This window comes from Triticum aestivum, chromosome 3A (assembly GCF_018294505.1).
Source record: "Triticum aestivum cultivar Chinese Spring chromosome 3A, IWGSC CS RefSeq v2.1, whole genome shotgun sequence".
NCBI classification, from domain to species: Eukaryota; Viridiplantae; Streptophyta; class Magnoliopsida; order Poales; family Poaceae; genus Triticum; species Triticum aestivum.
This window is the reverse complement of record NC_057800.1, coordinates 497,797,922-497,814,560: the sequence shown is the minus strand read 5'-3', so window position 1 is coordinate 497,814,560 and position 16,639 is coordinate 497,797,922. Positions and strand designations below refer to the sequence as shown.

Below are 16,639 nucleotides of genomic sequence, written 5' to 3'. Positions count from 1 at the left end.
TGGACACGAATCCGAAAGCGGAAGTCAGCAACCACCAGCTTATGCTGGGGTACAACACTCTCCCCAGGTATCACCTTATAGTCTAGGCACGCACGCCTATCTTCTCTTCTCGAGAGGATGAAATCAATCTGGCTAAAGTGTTGGCCACTACTAAAAGTCACCGGATGTGATTCTCTCTTTCTAAAGAGGGTGTTAGCTACAATCATGTTGTAGGCTAGAGCAAAGCTTAAGACATCTTCTTCTTCTTGATTCCTGATGCCATAGCCAAAGCCCCCATGCGCCCCTTCAAAACCTGTGTTAGATGTACCCACGTGGCCATTGAGGTCTCCTCCAATGAAGAGCTTCTCACCAATCGGTACACTCCTAACCATGTCTTCCAAGCCTTCCCAGAACTCCCTCTTGGTGTTCTCATTGTGGCCTACTTGCGGGGCATATGCGCTGATAACATTGAGAACCAAGTCCTCAGCTACCAGCTTGACCAGGATAATCCGGTCCCCACGTCTCCTGACGTCTACCACTCCATACTTGAGGCTCTTGTTGATCAAGATGCCTACGCCATTTCTGTTTGCAGCCGTCCCCGTGTACCACAGGTTGAAGCCGGTATCCTCCACCTCCTTCGCCTTCTGTCCTCTCCATTTGGTTTCTTGGACACAAAGGATATCAACACCTCTCCTCACTGCTGCATCAACTAGCTCCCGAAGCTTCCCTGTCAAAGACCCTACGTTCCAGCTACCTAAGCGAATCCTCCTAGGCTCGGCTAGCTTCCTTACCCTTCGCACTCGTCGAGTCAAATGCGAAGACCCTTGCTCATTTTCCACTACATCCGGGCGCTGATGTAGCGCGCCACTAAGGATGCGACGACCCGATCCTCGCTCACTTGCCACCGTATCCGGATCAAGATACGGCGCGCCACTTGGGGGGTGACGGCCCGGCCCTTGCCCATTTTCCACCACACCCGGGTTCCGATGTGGCGCGTCACTGAGAGGGTTACGCCCCAACGAAAATCTTTTGGGTTTCATCTCCATAAGAGTGGCTGAGTTTTTACGTTGGCTCGCCAAGCCTATCACAACCCTCCTCCTTTACCCGGGCTTGGGACCGGCTATGTTGGCCATTGAGAGGGAGGCCGAAGCAAACTCCGTCAGGTTTCAGGTGCACGCCCTTTGTCCCTGTTTTCGTCTCTGTAGCTAAACTTGAGAATTGTACACTTTGGTATATAAAGTTAGTTGTTGAGTTTACATGCAGTTATGAAAGTTAGAGCACATACATGCTTGATTTTACTTCCTTTAATACAGGGCATTCTATAATTACTAAGAACTGATTTGTTGAAGTGTGCCTCCCTATTTTGTCAAGATAACTACTTCAGGTTAGGCGGGAGAAATAAAAAGGGTGACCATAGATATATGGTCTAGCATCACGAGGTTCAGGTAACTGCTGTTGATCAACCGTTGCTTCGGTCGAGGTGGATTATGCTCGATTATGTTCTTCTTTGTATTTTTGTTCATGGCCTACATTGGTGTTATCATCTATTCTGTTTCAAAAATTTCAATGGCTTAGTTTCATGTCCCAGTACCACTTGAAGTACAACTAACTACCTTCTGACAGGACAATAATGTATGTATTTACCTATGGTTATTGTTTCCTATAAGAAACATGATCATCTCACCTTGGTTTCCCATGTATCTGACTTGAGACAGTTTTATGTGAGATTTGTTTTGCATTTTCTGTGTGTGTGGATGCTTAAGCTTAAGCTTTTGTTATTTGGTTCAGTTAGAGATTAAAGAAGACTGAAATTATGGGCTCGCAGCGAGGATTGCTGTGTCCAACCTGCACAATAATGCCAAGAAGTCCTCCGAGACGTAAGCCACGACGCATGTTTCTGCCATGATTTCCTTCGGTTGGATTTTGTGGATTTAGGTGTTGAAAAATTATGGGCTGTGGATGCAGGATTAAGGACATGTACCTGCACTACACTGAGAGATCTGGGCTGCTTCTTTGTGGCTTCCAAACTTGAAATGTTTGTTTGGAAGTTAGTTTAGTTTTTTGTTGTGAATTCACAGCTTCTCACATTGTACCATTCTCTTAGACCTTTAGATTTTCAAAGAAACTAAATGAAGATATGGTGGTATGGTCTCAATAGTACAACTTACAGCTCTCCATGTTTTATATTTTCTCTGAAATTCGCTCTTGAAGAATCATGTATCTATGTTAGATCTGATGAGGAAAGGCGGCTTCCAAGCAGAGGATGTGGGAGTATTTGCCACATTTGGTTTTTAACTTGGGTGTCTAAATATTCTCACAATACTTGTCTCCTTCTCGGCCTTTGCGCCATTGGTGCAACGAGTCATCTAGTAATGTAATGCGAGGGATAAGAGTTTGTGATGGGTACTTGGTATGTCTTGACTCTTGCATAGACTTCCCCGGCAACGGCGCCAGACATCCCTCTTGCCACCTTTTGAGCACTGCATTGGTTTTCCTTTGAAGAGGAAAGGGCGATGCAGTAAAGTAGTGTAAGTATTTCCCTCAATTTTTGAGAACCAAGGTATCAATCTAGTAGGAGGCCACACACAAGTCCCTCGCACCTACACAAACAAATAAAATCCTCGCAACCAACGCGATAAAGGAGTTGGCAATCCCTCAACGGCCACTTACGAGAGTGAGATCTGATAGATATGATAAGATAATGTTTTTGGTATTTTTATAATAAAGATGCAAAGTAAAATAAAAGGCAATAAAAATGGCTAACTGTTGGAAGATTAATATAATGGAAAATAGACCCGGGGCCATAGGTTTCACTAGTGGCTTCTCTCAAGAGCATAAGTATTACGGTGGGTGAATGAATTACTATTGAGAAATTGATAGAATTGAGCATAGTTATGAAAATATCTAGGTATGATCATGTATATAGGCATCACGTCCGTGACAAGTAGACCGACTCTTGCCTGCATCTACTACTATTACTCCACACATCGATCGCTATCCAGCATGCATCTAGAGTATTAAGATCATAAGAACAAAGTAACGCTTTAAGCAAGATGACATGATGTAGAGGGATAAACTCATGCAATATGATATAAACCCCATCTTGTTATCCTCGATGGCAACAATACAATACGTGCCTTGCTGCCCCTATTGTCACCAGGAAAGGACACCGCAAGATTGAACCCAAAGCTAAGCACTTCTCCCATTGCAAGAAAGATCAATCTAGTAGGCCAAACCAAACTGATAATTCGAAGAGACTTGTAAAGATAACCAATCATACATAAAAGAATTCAGAGAAGATTCAAATATTGTTCATAGATAAATTTGATCACAAACCCACAATTCATCGGTCTCAACAAACACACCACAAAAGAAGATTACGTCGAATAGATCTCCATGAGAATCGTGGAGAACTTTGTATTGAGATCCAAAGAGAGAGAAGCCATCTAGCTAATAACTATGGACCCGAAGGTCTGAGGTAAACTACTCACACATCATCGGAGAGGCTATGGTGTTGACGTAGAATCCCTTCGTGATCAATGCCCCCTCCGGCAGGACGCCGGAAAAGGCCCCAAGATGGGATCTCACGGGTACAGAGAGTTGCGGCGGTGGAATTAGGTTTCCGTGGATGCCTCTGTTGGTTTGGGGGTACGTAGGTATATGTAGGAGGAAGAAGTACGTCGGTGGAGCAACGTGGCCCCCACGAGGTTGGAGGGTGCACCCATGGGGGTAGGCGCGCCCCCCTGCCTTGTGCCCCCTGGTTGATGTCTTGACGTAGACTCCAAGTCCTCTGGATCACGTTTGTTCCGAAAATCACGTTTCCGAAGGTTTTATTCCATTTGGACTCCGTTTGATATTCTTTTTCTGCAAAACTCTGAAATAGGCAAAAAACAACAGTTTGGGCTGGGCCTCCGGTTAATAGGTTAGTCCCAAAAATAATATAAAAGTGTATAACAAAGCTCAATAATCATCCAAAACAGAATATAATATAGCATGAAGCAATAAAAAATTATAGATACGTTGGAGACCTATGAGCGGCTCCGTATTGTAAAACATGATGAATCCTTCTCTCTGATTTTTTTTCTTCCTAAACGTGAATATACAGAGTTGGAGTTGACATCAGTGGAGCCTCAGGGGGGCCACGAGGCAGGGGGCGCGCCCTCCACCCTTGTGTACAGGGTGTGGGCCCCCTGATGTTGATTATTTCGCCAATATTTTTTATAAATTTCAAAAATATTCTCCGTGAAGTTTCAGGTCATTCCGAGAACTTTTATTTCTGCACAAAAATAACACCATGGCAATTCTGCTGAAAACAGCGTCAGTCCGGGTTAGTTCCATTCAAATCATGCAAGTTAGAGTCCAAAACAAGGGCAAAAGTGTTTGGAAAAGTAGATACGATGGAGACGTATCAACTCCCCCAAGCTTAAACCTTTGCTTGTCCTCAAGCAATTTAGTTGACAAACTAAAAGTGATAAAGAAAAACTTTTACAAACTCGGTTTGCTCTTGTTGTTATAAATATGTAAAGCCAGCATTCAAGCTTTCAGCAAACATTATGAAAACTAACCATATTCACAATAACATTTAGGTCTCATGTTTACTCATATCAATGGCATAATCAACTAGCGAGCAATAATAATAAATCTCGGATGACAACAGTTTTTCAAAACAATCATAATATGATATAATAAGATAGTATCTCGCTAGCCCTTTCTGAGACCGCAAAACATAAATGCAGAGCACCTGTGAAGATCAAGGACTGACTAGACATTGTAATTCATGGTAAAAGAGATCCAGTCACAGTCATACTCAATGTAAATTAATAGCAATGCATGCGAATGACAGCCGTGCTCTCCAACTAGTGCTTTTCATAAGAGGATGATGACTCAACTTTTCTCATCTCAATCAGTCCATCATATATCGTCATTATTGCCATTCACTCGCACGATTGAACGGTGTGGATAATAATAATAGTGCACGTGCATTGGACTAAGCTATAATATGCAATCATTTAATACACAGGAGAAGACAAGGTAATATGGGCTCTTTGTTAAATCAACAATAACGCATATAAGAGCCACTTCAACATTTTCATCATGGTCTTCTCCTCTCGAACCCCAAAGAAAAGAAAGGAAATAAAACTATTTACACGGGAAATCTCCCAACAAGCAAAAGAAGAACGAGAAATATTTTTGGGTTTTATTTTAATTATTACTACTGCAGGCATGGAAAGTAAGTTAGCCAAAAGCTACAACTAATTTTTTTTTGTTTTTCTTAAGGTTTTTCAAACACACAAGAAGAAGGCTTGGAAAAGAAAATAAACTAGCATGGATAGTACAATGAAAAAGTATGAGCACCGATAACTAGAATGAGTGTGTGAACATGAATGTAATGTTAGTCAGAAATACGTACTCCCCCAAGTTTAGGCTTTTGGCCTAAGTTGGTCTATGGCCACGGCTGGCCTGGCGGTTATCCGAAGTTGTAACTGGGGTCATACTGAGATGCAGCAGCTACTGCCTAACGAGCTGCAGCTTGGAGGCGAGCTGCCTCCGTCCTCCTTTCATACTCGTTCGCCTTCTCCCTGGTTATAACATATCTCCTTTTTGCCTGAAAGTCAAAGAAAGTAGGAGCAGGGAGAGCAATATGGACAGCGCGCTATCTGTCAAAGATTAGTCGGTACTGAAGGGGTTGTTCATTCCTCTCAATAAACTGATGACGAACCATAGCATTATAATCTAGATAAGCAGGAGGCAACTCCATATCATTTTCATGTATGGGTACATTAAGATAATCAGCTACACGAGTTGCATAAATTCCACCAAACAAATCTCCACTTATACCGTTAAGATGCAACCTACGTGCAACAATGGCCCCCAAGTTATAATGTTTATCACCTAATACCGCACTCTTGAGGACACTAAGATCTGGAACGCACATGTGACAAGCCTCATCCTTACCGTTAACGCATCTACCTATAAAGAGAGCAAAATAATGTATGGAAGGAAAATGACTGCTCCCTATGGTAGCTTGCGTGATTTCTCTAGATTCCCTCACAGTGATATTAGCAAGAAAGTATTTATATTTAGATTTGCGAGGTTCACTAACATTTCCCCACTGCGGGAGTTTACAAGCAGTATTAAAATCTTCTAGGTCCATGGTATAAGATTTGTCATAAAGATCAAATAGAACAGTGTGTGAGAATTGCGCGATGATGTAAATTTAAACCTTCTCACAAAGGAATCAGTTAGGTAATAGTATTGGGGGCACTTATCTGACATGAAGCCCTCAAGTTCAGCATTACGCACATACGCATCAAATTCATCCTTAATGCCTGCTTGGACCATAAACTCCTCTGACGGCCATTCACAAGGCCGCACTTGAGCTTCCCTCGGTGGTTCATCGTCTGGCTCATGTATCGCGAGCCTTGGTCCTTGCTTCCTTGAGGAACCACCTTGGTACATTTTCTTGAACATTTTTCTTTCTCTGAAAAATTTCTGAATTTTTTAGTGACTCGAAATAAAAGTGAACAAAACTTAAACAAGATTGATAGCAACTACTCCCACAAGTGTCTAGAGACTATATCATGCATTAGAACTACTTGGGACCATATAAATTTGACATGCAAACTCAAGAACAGGGTCACCTAAGCAGCAAAAATTTGCAATGAATAAAGCACTAGAACAAAAACTAATTGGACCATTGAAGGAGTCACATACCGAAGAACAATCCCCCGAAACAGTTTTGTGAATGGAGCTTTGAGCAAGGAGATCAAAAATGGCAGCAAGATGAGCTAGAACACGGGTTTGAGCTATGGGAGGATTTTTTCTGGAGGAAGACGAAGTGAGTGGGTGCAGGAATAAGTGGAGGGGGTCCAGGTGGGGTCCACGAGGCAGGTGGCGCGCCCCAGGGGGTGGGCGCGCCCTGGACCCTCATGGCTAGGTGGTGGCCCCCTCTGGTGTGTTCTTAGTGCTAGATATTCTTAAATATTCTACAAAAAATCATATTTCATTTTCAGGACATTTGGAGAACTTTTATTTTTGGGATATTTTTTATTGCAAGGATAATTCAAAAAACAGACAAAAATACTATTTTTTGCTTTATTTAATCTAAATAACAGAAAGTAAAAGGAGGGTATAGAGAGTTATCCTTTCTAACTTCATCCCTCTCATGCTCATCAAAAGGAATCCACTAACAAGGTTGATCAAGTCTTGTTAACAAACTCTTTCCGAATCGCATGAAACCAGAGAATTTCGGAATAACACTAGGTTACCTCAACGGGGATATGCACGTCCCCAATAATAAGAATATCATATTTCTTCTTGACAGTAGGAAGAGGAAATTCAAAACCTCCAATAGTAACCGTTGATATTTTTCCAATAGAATTGATACTGTGGACTTGAGGTTGTTTCCTCGGAAAGTGTACCGTATGCTCATTACCATTAACATGAAAAGTGACATTGCCTTTGTTGCAATCAATAACAGCCCCTGCAGTATTCAAAAAGGGTCTACCAAGGATAATAGACATACTATCGTCCTCGGGAATATCAAGAATAACAAAGTCCGTGAAAATAGTAACGTTTGCAACCACAACAGGCACATCCTCACAAACACCAACAGGTATAGCAGTTGATTTATTGGCCATTTGCAAAGATATTTCAGTAGGTGTCAACTTATTCAAATCAAGTCTACGATATAAAGAGAGAGGCATAACACTAACACCATCTCCAAGATCACATAAAGCAGTTTTAACATAGTTTCTTTTAATGGAGCATGGTATAGTTGGTACTCCTAGATCTCCTAGTTTCTTTGGTATTCCACCCTTAAAAGTATAATTAGCAAGCATGGTGGAAATTTCAGCTTCCGGTGTCTTTCTTTTATTTGTAACAATATCTTTCATATACTTAGCATAAGGATTCATTTTAAGCATATCAGTCAAATGCATACGCAAAAAGATAGGTCTAATCATTTCAGCAAAGCGCTCAAAATCCTCATCATCCTTTTTCTTAGATGGTTTGGGAGGAAAAGACATGGGTTTCTGAACCCATGGTTCTCTTTCTTTACTGTGCTTCCTAGCAACAAAATCTCTCTTATCATAACATTGATTCTTTGATTGTGGGTTATCAAGATCAACAATAGGCTCAATCTCTACATCATTGTTATTGCTAGGCTGAGCATCAACATGAACATCATTATTAACATTATCACTAGGTTCATGTTCATCACCAGATTGTGTTTCAGCATCAGAAATAGAAATATCATTAGGATTCTCAGGTGTGTCAACAACAGGTTCACTAGAATCATGCAAGGTCCTATCATTTTTCTTTTTCTTCCTCTTAGAAGGACTAGGTGCATCAACATTAATTCTCTGAGAATCTTGCTCAACTCTCTTAGGGTGGCCCTCAGGATACAAAGGTTCCCGTGTCATTTTACCCCCTCTAGTCATAACTATAATAGCATTATCAATTTTCTTATTATTCAATTCATTGAGCAAATCATTTTGAGGTTTAAGCACTTGTTCTACTTGAGTGGTAACCATAGAAGCATGTTTACTAATAAGTTTAAGTTCACCTTTAACTCTAGACATATAATCACTCAAGTGTTCAATCATATAAGCATTGCGTTTCAATTGTCTACCAACATAAGCATTGAAGTTTTCTTGTTTAACAATAAAATTATCAAACTCATCTAAGCATTGGCTAGCAGACTTATAATGAGGAATTTCACCTTCATCAAATCTATAGAGAGAATTTACCTTTACTACCTGTGTCGGGTTATCAAGACCATGTATTTCTTCAATAGGTGGTAAATTCTTAACATCTTCAGCTTTAATACCTTTTTCTTTCATAGATTTCTTTGCCTCTTGCATATCTTCAGGACTAAGAAATAGAATACCCCTTCTCTTCTGAGTTGCTTTAGGAGTTGGTTCAGGAAGTGTCCAATTATTATCATTACTCAATATATTATTCAATAGCAATTCAGCTTGCTCAACAGTTCTTTCCTTGAAAACACAACCAGCACAACTATCCAGGTGGTATCTGGAAGCATCGGTTAGTCCATTATAAAAGATATCAAGTATTTCATTTTTCTTGAGAGGATGATCAGGCAAAGCATTAAGTAATCGGAGAATCCTTCCCCAAGCTTGTGGGAGACTCTCTTCTTCAATTTGCACAAAATTATATATTCCCTTAAGGCAACTTGTTTCTTCTGAGTGGGAAAATATTTAGCAGAGAAGTAATAAATCATATCCTGGGGACTACGCACACAACCAGGAGTAAGAGAATTGAACCATATTTTAGCATCACCCTTTAATGAGAACGGAAATAACTTAAGGATATAGTAGTAACGAATTTTTTCCTCATGAGTAAATAGGGTGGCTATATCATTTAATTTAGTAAGATGTGCCACAACAGTTTCAGATTCATAGGCATAAAAAGGATCAGATTCAACCAAAGTAATTAACTCAGGATCGACAGAGAAATTATAATCCTTATCAGCAATACAGATAGGTGAAGTAGCAAAAGTAGGGTCATATTTAATTCTAGCATTCAAAGTATTTTCTTTCAGCTTAGCTAACAGTTTCTTAAGATCATATCTATCTTTGCAAGCAAAAAGGTCTATAGCAGTTTCTTCATCCATAACATAACCCTCAGGTACATCAGGCAATTCATATCTAGGGCGAGAATCTTCATCATCACTTTCATTAATATTATATGTTTCAATAATTTCACTCTCTCTAACCCTACCAAGTTGTTCATCAAGAAATTCACCTAATGGCACAGTATTATCAAGCATAGAAATAGTTTCATCATAAGTATCATGCAAAGCAGAAGTGGCATCATCAATAATATGCGACATATCAGAATCAATAGCATGAGTAAGTGTCGCAACTTTACTCATAACAGAAGGTGAATCAAGTGAAGAGCTAGATGGCAGATTCTTACCTCCCCTCGTAGTTGAGGGATAAATCTTGGTTTTTTCGTCTTTCAAGTTCCTCATAGTGATCGGCAGATATAAATCCCAAGTGACTCAAAGAATAGAGCTATGCTCCCCGGCAACGGCGCTAGAAAATAGTCTTGATAACCCACAAGTATAGGGGATCGTGACAGTTATCGAGGGTAGAGTATTCAACCCAAATTTATTGATTCGACACAATGGGAGCCAAAGAATATTCTCAAGTATTAGCAGTTGAGTTGTCAATTCAACCACACCTGGAAAACTTAATATCTTTAGCAAATTATTTAGTAGCAAAGTAGTATGGAAGTAACGGTAATAGTGGCGAAAGTAACAATAGCAGTTTTTGTAGTAATTGTAACAGTGGCAGCGGAAAAGTAACTAAGCAAAGATCAATATGTGAAAAGCTCATAGGCAATGGATCATTGATGGATAATTATGTCAGATGCGATTCCTCATGCAACAGTTATAACATAGGGTGACACAGAACTAGCTCTAGTTCATCAATGTAATGTAGACATGTATTCCGAATATAGTCATACGTGCTTATCGAAAAGAACTTGCCTGCCATCTTTTGTCCCACCCTCCCGTGGCAGCGGGTCCTATTGGAAACTAAGGGATATTAATGCCTCCTTTTAATAGAGTACTGGACCAAAGCATTAACACTTAGTGAATACATGAACTCCTCAAACTACGGTCATCACTGGGAGTGGTCCCGATTATTATCACTCCGGGGTTGCCGGATCATAACACATAGTAGGTGACTATTGACTTGCAAGATAGGATCAAGAACTCACATATATTCATGAAAACATAATAGGTTCAGATCTGAATTCATGGCACCCGGGCCCTAGTGACAAGCATTAAGCATAGCAAAGTCATATCAACATCAATCTCAGAACATAGTGGATACTAGGGATCAAACCCTAACAAAACAAACTTGATTACATGATAAATCTCATCCAATCCATCACCGTCCAGCAAGCCTATGATGGGATTACTCACGCAAGGCGGTGAGCATCATGCAATTGGTGATGGAGGATGGTTGATGATGACGACGGTGATGGATTCCCCTCTCCGGAGCCCCGAACGGACTCCAGATCAGCCCTCCCAAGAGAGATTAGGGCTTGGTGGCGGCTCCGTATCGTAAAATGTGATGAATCCTTCTCTCTGATTTTTTCTCCCCGAACGTGAATATATAGAGTTGGAGTTGATGTCGGTGGAGCCTCAGGGGGCCCACGAGGCAGGGGCGCGCAGGGGGTGGGCACGCCCTCCACCGTCGTGGACAGGGTGTGGCCCCCCTGATGCTGATTCTTTCGCCAATATTTTTTATAAATTCCAAAAATATTCTACGTGAAGTTTCAGGTCGTTCCGAGAAATTTTATTTCTGCACAAAAATAACACCATGGCAATTCTACTGAAAACAACATTAGTCCGGGTTAGTTCCATTCAAATCATGCAAGCTAGAGTCCGAAACAAGGGCAAAAGTGTTTGGAAAAGTAGATACGATGGAGACATATCAGTGGCGCTGCGGTTGTACCTTGCGGCGCAGCTGGGCACACTGATCGGCTCATCGATCATCCTGCTGATCCTCATCAGGAATGATCGAGCTCGGGACAACGTGCGGCTAGGTGCGGTGGCTCGAGATGTGGGAGAGGATGGTGGTGCACGGGGTGGTCCTACGCCACGCTTGATCCTCTGTCGCTTTGCGCCGGCGGAGTGATCGGGTGCTGCCATGGAATGGGGTGGCGACATGCCTGCGCCATGCAAGGCAGAGACGATGGTGGTGGTGGGGTCCAGATGCAGGTGAGGTGGTTGTACTAGCTCAGGAAGCACGCTGGGGTATGACGACATTTCACGGTTTGCTCCATGAAAAAGTAGGTGTCGAGGTAGAATCGGAGTTGAAATCTGTATTGGGTAGATGTACTGGATCGAGTGAAATTAAGTTGGCAGTGTTCCTCCAGAAATGAAATCGAGAAAAAGAATTATAGACGAGGAACTGCCAGACTGAAATGCCTCTACGAGGCTCTGGATCTGGAAACCTGGCACACAGGGTATGCACAGATAGAGAGGGATATGTGACTTTGTATTCCCCCGAGTACTGCCCTAAATGTACTTGTGGGTGAACCGGGTATGTGTGCAGTCTACAGTACAATCTAAACTAACAAACAGACAGATGCAACGAATATGCAAAGGAAAAACACATCAGACAAATCATACTGAAGTGTTTTAATGCTAGTGGGTATATGTACTCCTGGCCTACATATACCTACACCAGCGTGCATTTTATTGTAGACTCGAGACGAGTTAATGTTATTTAGTGTATGTGATCTACTGATTAAAATCTTGTTAGCAACACATTGCCAACCCTGTCAAACATTTCTGCTTGACAGAGAGACAATCAAAAACAAAACCAAAAGCAAGAAAGCATACATAAAACACATCATACGGGTTACAAATAGTGCAAGCATACAACAAAGCACAAAAGCGCTATAAAAGAAACAACTCAATCTGGGATACATAGTTCTACCCTCATATTGAGGATGAATAGACAGACTGACCTACTCGCAGAATCACCTGACTGCGTGACTACGGTCACCCAGAGGGCTGGTCTTGCTGGGGTTCTCCTGGAAGACGGAGACTGAGCCAATCTCCACCTTCATCGTCGGACACTTCTATGGGTTGGGGCTCAACTGCTGGGGGTGCGACTGAAGGAAATATGCCCTAGAGGCTATAATAAAGTTGTTATTTATATTTTTGATATAAATATAAATGTTTATTATTCATGCTAGAATTGTATTAACCGGAAACTTAGTACATGTCTGAATACATAGACAAACGAAGTGTCACTAGTATGCCTCTACTTGACTAGCTCGTTGAATCAAAGATGGTTAAGTTTCCTAGCCATGGACATGAGTTGTCATTTGATTAACGGGATCACATCATTAGAGAATGATGTGATTGACTTGACCCATTCCGTTAGCTTAGCATTTGATCGTTTAGTATATTGCTATTGCTTTCTTCATAACTTATACATGTTCCTGTGACTATGAGATTATGCAACTCCCGAATACCGGAGGAACACTTTGTGTGCTACCAAATGTCACAACGTAACTGGGTGATTATAAAGGTGCTCTACAAGTGTCTCCGATGGTACTTCTTGAGTTGGCATAGATCAAGATTAGGATTTGTCACTCCGATTATCGGAGAGGTATCTCTGAGCCCTCTCGGTAATGCACATCACTATAAGCCTTGCAAGCAATGTAACTAATGAGTTAGTTGCGGGATGATGCATTACGGAACAAGTAAAGAGACTTGCCGGTAACGAGATTAAACTAGGTATTGAGATACCAATGATCGAATCTCGGGCAAGTAACATACCGATGACAAAGGGAACAACGTATGTTGTTATGCGGTTTGACCGATAAAGATCTTCGTAGAATATGTAGGAGCCAATATGAGCATCCAGGTTCCGCTATTGGTTATTGACCGGAGACGTGTCTCGGTCATGTCTACATAGTTCTCAAACCCGTAGTGTCTGCACGCTTAATGTTAGGTGACGATTGGTATTATGAGTTTATGTGTTTTGATGTACCAAAGGTAGTTCGGAGTCCCGGAGTATGATCACGGTGAAGGAAATATGCCCTAGAGGCAATAATAAAGTTATTATTTATTTCCTTATATCATGATAAAAGTTTATTATTCATGCTAGAATTGTATTATCCGGAAACATAATACTTGTGTGAATACATAGACAAACTAAACGTCACTAGTGTGCCTCTACTTGACTAGCTCGTTAATCGAAGATGGTTATGTTTCCTAACCATAGACATGTGTTGTCATTTGATTAATAGGATCACATCATTAGGAGAATGATGTGATTGACATGACCCATTCCATTAGCCTAGCACCCGATCGTTTAGTATGTTGCTATTGCTTTCTTCATGACTTATACATGTTCCTATGACTATGAGATTATGCAACTCCCGTTTGCCGTAGGAACACTTTGTGTGCTACCAAACGTCACAACGTAACTGGGTGATTATAAAGGAGCTCTACAGGTGTCTCCAAAGGTACATGTTGGGTTGGCGTATTTCGAGATTAGGATTTGTCACTCCGATTGTCGGAGAGGTATCTCTGGGCCCTCTCGGTAATGCACATCACATAAGCCTTGCAAGCATTGCAACTAATGAGTTAGTTGCGAGATGATGTATTACGAAACGAGTAAAGAGACTTGCCGGTAACGAGATTGAACTAGGTATTGAGATACCGACGATCGAATCTCGGGCAAGTAACATACCGATGACAAAGGGAACAAAGTATGTTGTTATGCGGTCTGACCGATAAAGATCTTCGTAGAATATGTGGGAGCCAATATGAGCATCCAGGTTCCGCTATTGGTTATTGACCGGAGACATGTCTCGGTCATGTCTACATTGTTCTCGAACCCGTAGGGTCCGCACGCTTAACGTTACGATGACAGTTTCATTATGAGTTTATATATTTTGATGTACCGAAGTTTGTTCGGAGTCCCGGATGTGATCACGGACATGACGAGGAGTCTCGAAATGGTCGAGACATAAAGATTGATATATTGGACGGCTATATTCGGACACCGGAAGTGTTCCGGGTGATTTCGGAGAAAACCGGAGTGCTGGAGGGTTACCGGTACCCCCCCTGGGAGAAGTAATGGGCCTTATGGGCCCTAGTGGAGAGAGAGAGCGGCGGCCAGGGTGGGCCGCGCGCCCCCTCCCCCTCTGGTCCGAATTGGACTAGGAGAGGGGGGGCGGCGCCCCCTTTCCTTCTCCCTCTCCCCCTTCCTTTCCCCCTCCTAGTAGGAGTAGGAAAGAGGGGAGTCCTACTCCTACTAGGAGGAGGACTCCTCCTCCTTGGCGCGCCCAAGGGCCGGCCGGCCTCCCCCCTTGCTCCTTTATATACGGGGGCAGGGGGGCACCTCTAGACACACAAGTTGATCCTCGTGATCGTTTTCTTAGCCGTGTGCGGTGCCCCCCTCCACCATACTCCTCGATAATATTGTAGCGGTGCTTAGGCGAAGCCCTGCGACGGTAGAACATCAAGATCTTCACCATGCCGTCGTGCTGACGGAACTCTTCCCCGGCACTTTGCTGGATCGGAGTCCGGGGATCGTCATCGAGCTGAACGTGTGCTAAAACTCGGAGGTGCCGTAGTTTCGGTGCTTGATCGGTCGGGCCGTGAAGACGTACGACTACATCAACCGCGTTGTCATAACGCTTCCGCTGTCGGTCTACGAGGGTACGTAGACAACACTCTCCCCTCTCGTTGCTATGCATCACCATGATCTTGCGTGTGCGTAGGAATTTTTTTGAAATTACTACGTTCCCCAACAGTGGCATCCGAGCCTAGGTTTTATGCGTTGATGTTGTGCACGAGTAGAACACAAGTGAGTTGTGGGCGATATAAGTCATACTGCTTACCAGCATGTCATACTTTGGTTCGGCGGTATTGTTGGATGAAGCGGCCCGGACCGACATTACGCGTACGCTTACGCGAGACTGGTTCTACCGACGTGCTTTGCACACAGGTGGCTGGCGGGTGTCAGTTTCTCCAACTTTAGTTGAACCGAGTGTGGCTACGCCCGGTCCTTGCGAAGGTTAAAACAGCACCAACTTGACAAACTATCGTTGTGGTTTTTGATGCGTAGGTAAGATTGGTTCTTGCTTAAGCCCGTAGCAGCCACGTAAAACTTGCAACAACAAAGTAGAGGACGTCTAACTTGTTTTTGCAGGGCATGTTGTTATGTGATATGGTCAAGACATGATGCTAAATTTTATTGTATGAGATGATCATGTTTTGTAACCGAGTTATCGCAACTGGCAGGAGCCATATGGTTGTCGCTTTATTGTATGCAATGCAATCGCCCTGTAATGCTTTACTTTATCACTAAGCGGTAGCGATAGTCGTAGAAGCATAAGATTGGCGAGACGACAACGATGCTACGATGGAGATCAAGGTGTCGGGCCGGTGACGATGGTGATCATGACAGTGCTTCGAAGATGGAGATCGCAAGCACAAGATGATGATGGCCATATCATATCACTTATATTGATTGCATGTGATGTTTATCTTTTATGCATCTTATCTTGCTTTGATTGACGGTAGCATTTTAAGATGATCTCTCACTAATTATCAAGAAGTGTTCTCCCTGAGTATGCACCGTTGCGAAAGTTCTTCGTGCTGAGACACCACGTGATGATCGGGTGTGATAGGCTCTACGTTCAAATACAACGGGTGCAAAACAGTTGCACACGCGGAATACTCAGGTTATACTTGACGAGCCAAGCATATACAGATATGGCCTCGGAACACGGAGACCGAAAGGTCGAGCGTGAATCATATAGTAGATATGATCAACATAGTGATGTTCACCAATGAAGCTACTCCATCTCACGTGATGATCGGACATGGTTTAGTTGATTTGGATCACGTGATCACTTAGAGGATTAGAGGGATGTCTATCTAAGTGGGAGTTCTTTAGTAATATGATTAATTGAACTTAAATTTATCATGAACTTAGTACCTGATAGTATCTTGCTTGTTTATGTTTGATTGTAGATAGATGGCCCGTGCTGTTGTTCCGTTGAATTTTAATGCGTTCCTTGAGAAAGCAAAGTTGAAAGATGATGGTAGCAATTACACGGACTGGGTCCGTAACTTGAGGATTATCCTCAT

At 42.3% G+C, this 16,639-nt stretch overlaps 1 long non-coding RNA gene across 2 annotated transcripts; it reads left to right on the top strand.

Moving 5' to 3' along the window:
- Positions 1 to 1,005: 1,005 nt before the first annotated feature.
- Positions 1,006 to 2,296, top strand: LOC123061837 (uncharacterized). 2 transcript variants are annotated; one of them, XR_006429360.1, is made up of 3 exons: positions 1,006 to 1,459; positions 1,768 to 1,856; positions 1,945 to 2,296. It is a non-coding gene; the product is annotated as an uncharacterized lncRNA (long non-coding RNA). The 2 variants fall into 2 exon arrangements; XR_006429359.1 differs by having other exon boundaries at positions 1,010 to 1,424.
- Positions 2,297 to 16,639: the final 14,343 nt, after the last annotated feature.